This window comes from Sabethes cyaneus, chromosome 3, assembly GCF_943734655.1.
Source record: "Sabethes cyaneus chromosome 3, idSabCyanKW18_F2, whole genome shotgun sequence".
In the NCBI taxonomy this organism is placed as follows: domain Eukaryota; kingdom Metazoa; phylum Arthropoda; class Insecta; order Diptera; family Culicidae; genus Sabethes; species Sabethes cyaneus.
The window spans coordinates 132,688,109-132,693,748 of record NC_071355.1 but is presented as its reverse complement, the minus strand read 5'-3'; positions in this window follow the sequence as shown (position 1 = coordinate 132,693,748).

The window sequence follows — 5,640 nt, the reverse complement described above, 5'->3', positions numbered from 1 at the left end:
CCAAGTGGCCAGCTGCAAGTGACGAGGGATGCTTCATGCTTCTGGTCGTTTTGTTGTCGCGAGCAGCATATGTCGTCCCAATTCCAGAACTCCTGTCGCCAGATATTCCATCACGGCAGCGAAATGGAACTTCAGCTCCAACACACGGTCAGCCGCCGATGAACATGTGCACGAGTCGAACGTGACTTCCGTTTGCCTGGCAAACGATGTTGGCACTAGCTTAGCTAGCGTTTGAATAATGCTGTTCGCCGGCTTACCACGTATTATGTACCAGAGCAAGCGACAAGAAACAACCACACCTATTTTTCTTGGTTCTTCATCTACGTGAAATAAAAAATAGAGCATTTCAATTTCAGTCTGAACAAAAGAGCAAAGTTACCAGTGAGCCGTTCGCCTTTTGCTGCCAAAGAAAAATTACGCTACGTATTATTACTGTATGGATAAATTTGTGTTGCTAAGATGCAAAAGATGTTACTAAAACTCTTTCATTTGATTAAATCCAATTTCATTTATTTTGACGCTTGACCGAACACATTTACTTGGAGCTAGTATATTTGTTGGCTGCAACCAGCGTCCAGCAGCAACAAGCGAACAGCAGCGCGAAAGGTGATCGGTTAAAATTATTGGAAAGAAGCGAACAATCAGATCAATCTAAGTTAAATAGAATTTAAATCTATGAGTGAAAATTCTTCAAATCTTCATGTACAAATGTTTCGTTCTTAAAAGAACGGTTTTTCAACGTGATATGCTGGCAATTTAAGCCTTCTTTTCCGTCTTCTTGGGCAGCAACAAAACAGTTTGAATGTTCGAAAAGACACTTCTCATAGCAGCGGTGACACGGGACAGCAATTTGTTCAACTCTTCGTTGTTGCGGATGGCCAGCTGCAAGTGACGATAATTCTGATCGTTTCGTTGTCGCGAGCAGCATATGTCCTCCCAATTCCAGAACTCCTGTTGCCAGATATTCCATCACGGCAGGGATCATTGAGTGCTCCAGCTCCAACATCTCGCTTGGTGAATTTGCATGTCTTCGTTGCCTTATCCGTGGGAAGCAGCAACAGCTGAAGCTCAACAATTTTCGATCGGATTCTATAGGGCGTAAATTAAATACAATCATAAGGAAGCTTAACCCATAGCTTATATCGTATATATTTCTGTCATCCGTGCTGAAGAAGCACTGACGAGGGAAGGCAAAAATATGAAAATAATTCAAATTTTCAAAATCAATTCAAAAACAACAATTTTTCAAATTCAATTTCAAAAACAAAATCAATAGTTTTCTATATTTTCAATATTTTCAATCGATTTCCCGATCAATTGGTGTAAATATCTTGGAAATCTATTGAAAATTTTCTGAATTATAAGCCGAAGCGTGAAAACGTTTCTACTTTGATGACGTCATTTCCAACAACCAATCACGAAGCGAGAATTCTGGTAAAACATAGGTTCATTATTTTCAATTTTTCAATAGTTCAACATCAAGAATCCACACTTTTCTTTATTTGAGTCAATTCTTAGAAGATTTTCCAATCGATTGGTGTAAGAATATTGAAGATCGATTGGAAAACCGCTGAGCTATTAGCGCTCAAAACCTTTCATTTTTCGTGACGCTCGCATTTTTCGATTTTTTGGAATGACACCCTATCTCAAAACTTGCCGTAAGACGTAGTCCTACGTCAAAAAAATCAGAGGGGTTGTGTACAAGACACGACCGCATATATAGGTGACGCAGGACTACGTAAGTCTCTTTGTAGTGATAGTAGCATGTATTCATGCTTGTAATCATTCGATTCTTCATGTATACATGCTATATGCAACATATATACATGCTACATGCGTTGTATGTAACATTTATCAAAGTAGTAACATTGCATACGTTCAATTCTCAAAAGATTGTGCATTTGAAAACAATTTAACAAAATCAAGAACACAAACTATTGCTTTCCTGCTACCTTACTGACATTAAAGATTGTTTTTATTACCCATGGTTCCCCACGTTGATGGGATTTCACCAATTCAATCCTATTTTATCAACAGCACATCTTTTCAATACACTTCTAATGAAACGGTAAGCATGCGTATTCACGGGAAACTAGCAGTCATTGACTTTTCGTCGGAAAGCCCAATTTCGGAAGCAGTTTTTCGGCCCAAAAGCGGGATTGTGTTTATAAAAATGTATATACCGCATTCTTCTTGCCAATCTGAACATAGCGAATATATTTTCATAAACCGAAATTTTGTTTCAAACAAAAAACTGCTTTTGAAATTGGCAGAATCGATGATGACTAATTTCACCTTCATACAGAGTCGTATTATAACCGAACATTACAGCTGTAGCACATTTTTCCAACACAGATATCAAATTCACCAAGGTTTAATCGTCTCGCAGTAAAGAATTTGCGATCTGTTGGGACAATGAGTTTGTGTCACTTTTTCTGGCACACTTCCCTAATACAGACATCAAATTGGACTAGGTTTAATCGCGTTCGTAAGAAATTTGTTGGCACGAGGGGGCTTTGTCACTCTATCTGGCATACTTCCCAAGCAAGGACGTCAAAATGGTCTAGGTTTAACCGCGGTGTTAAGAATTCTTGTTGAAATAAGGAAACTTGGTCACTTGTTTTGGCTTACTTCCCAAGCACAGATATCAAATTGGTATAGGTTTAGATCATCGTAAAGAATCTTCCAACCAATCACGAAGCGAGAATTCTGGTAAAACATAGGCTCATTATTTTCAATTTTTCAATAGTTCAACATTAAGAATCCATACTTTTCTTCATTTGAGTCAATTCTTAGAAGATTTTCCGATCGATTGGTGTAAGGATATTGAAAATCGATCGGAAAACCGCTGAGCTATTAGCGCTCAAAACCTTTCATTTTTCGTGACGCTCGCATTTTGTGGTTTTTTTGGAATGACACCCTATCTCAAAAGTTGCCGTAAGACGTAGTCCTACGTCAAAAACCCTGCGAGGGTAGCCGTAAAAGGATGGAAGTCATGTTGGCCGCCGTCTCTGGATCGGTGCACGTCTCGAAAGGTTTACGGAGCAGTGTGATAACACAGCCTCCTCCCGAAGTAATGGCTTGCGGTAGTTCCGGGGGGGTTCTTGGCCAGTAGCCCGTGAGGTTTTTAGTGGGTTAGAGTCCCAGACCGTGCGACGTGAGGTGTGTCATCATTAGTGTGCCAGGCATTGAGCATTTCCTCACAATAAAAAAACCCGATTTAATCCACCTAGTGGTGAAAGGAATCTTTGATATACCATTTTATTTGTCATTTGATATGGGCATTTCCAGCTCAAATATTCTTTTTGATTGGTATGAAGTTTTGCTGATATGTTGGATGCCACGCAAGGATTCATTTTCCATTAAACATAAATTTTTTGCCAAGAAGAACTTTTCAAAAGGACGTTTTTAAAAATGAGATTATTTTTTTAAATATCTTAAAACTACTTATTTGATGAAAATGACTTCAAAAGATAAGTTATGGGAAATTAGACGTATTTCCAGAAAAAAAACTTCGCAAAATCGTAATAAAAATTAATATCTCAATATATCCTCTCCTATTTGCCTAATTTTTAAAGGGATAGCTTAAATTATGCCCTAAAATCTGGTAAAGAGACATTCTTCCTGATAATTTTTGAAAAATCTACGTAATTTTTATTTTTTGTGAAACTAACAAAATCAAATTTTCTACGCATCATTTTGAACTAAATTCTCACATAAACTGTTTCTTGGGCCCAGCCGTTCTCAAGTTGTTGCAAATGTGAAATTTAAAAATTATTTATTAAGGTCAATTTATGAAAAGTATCCGATAATTTTGTCAGATTGTTTGTTTTAGGTCAGCAAGCAAAAATTATAAATTTGGTGTCGATTGGTCCTCCCCACGATTAATGGTTGTACCGCCTTTTTAGAAGGAAATACTCGTTTTGTCAAGCTATTTCAGTTTCTTTGGCTTATAGATAAATATGGGCATATTAGGTTTAGAAAAAACTATTTTCACATTTTCACGTTGAAATTCCAATTTAGAAGAGTCGAGTAAAAATGGGTTTCTAAGCGTTTTGAGCTAGAAATGCTCATATAGAAATCGACACGCCTTCGGAACTTAATTCCACTGTTTCTTAACACTGTGTTAGCTATCATCCATATGTAGCATAGCGATAAATAAGCTTTAAAGTGCATTTTAACCTACTGAATAACTTTGCAGAACATTTGAAAGCAATAAAAAAATCGTGTGCAAAGTTTTTGCGCAGAATTGATTTTAAATTGGTTTCTTTAAACAAATAATTAATTTTCGCAATCAGTAAGAGATAGATAGCTACTATATGCAGCAAACTTGCTTATTTTAGTGTGTTCTACAATTTTTGTGAAGAAACTATATTTTTTGGGCGAATTTAAAAAAACAAAATTTTGTATCACCCTATTAGAGGATTCACGGTCACCCTAATAGTATTAGAAAATGTGCTATATTTTATTAGTAAACTGCTCTAAAGAAGCACTCGTTGAAAAATTTCACATTTTTACGCTGGAGTAAATTATCGCGTTTTGCCTTTCTACTATATAAATATATAGTATAAAGTTATAGAAATCACTTGGAAAACCGGAAATGGAAAGAAGGTCCTGCGGGCCGAATGTCATATACCATGCGACTCAGTTTCAAAAACTGAGCATTTTCTGTGTGTGTGTGAATGGCTGTGTGTGTGTGTCTGTGTGTGTGTGTGTGTGTCTGTGTGTGTGTCTGTGTGTGTGTGTGTGTGTGTGTCTGTGTGTGTGTGTGTCTGTGTGTGTGTGTGTGTCTGTGTGTGTCTGTGTGTGTCTGTGTGTGTGTGTGTGTGTGTCTGTGTGTGTGTGTGTCTGTGTGTGTGTGTGTGTGTGTGTCTGTGTGTGTGTGTGTGTGTCTGTGTGTGTGTGTGTGTGTGTGTGTGTGTGTGTGTGTCTGTGTGTATCTGTGTGTGTGTGTGTGTGTGTGTGTGTGTGTGTGTGTGTGTGTGTGTGTGTGTGTGTGAGTGTGTGTGTGTGTGTGTGTGTGTGTGTGTGTGTGTGTGTGTGTGTGTGTGTGTGTGTGTGTGTTGTTACTATTTGATTGCCCAGCACTCTTGGTTTCAGGGTCGGCTCAATGCGCTTAAGGAGAACTTACCTACAGAATGGCACTATTAGAAAATCTCGACCTGTAACAAATATTTCGGCTCACGCAAAAAGTTAAAACAAACTATTTAACCGGCAATTTCCATTTTATTCATAAGAAAATAAACTACACCGTTTGATTGGATTTTTTTAGTTCTTATTTGGATCATTTATATTGTTAATTCACATTCAACATGCTTTTTCGACTCACTACTTCTCGCCGCTGCCGTCGCCCCACACCGTTCGATGTCCTCTGCTCCCGTCGATGATACTGTCCTCGTCGTCTCTGCTACTACGATTTTCGCCGCTGGATTGCCGGATTCACCACCGGCCACGAAACTGCTACAAACGATGGTTAAGGCAGCTTTTCGCCGCCGAAATCGGAACGATACGATGACTTTTCCTGCTCACAGCAGGACCCGTGCTATCGAAGCCGTAATTTGACGAACGGCTGATATTCAGTCTGGAACACTCACGCGCACTTGGCCGCTTCTAAAGTCGATTTTAGGCCACTTTAACCGG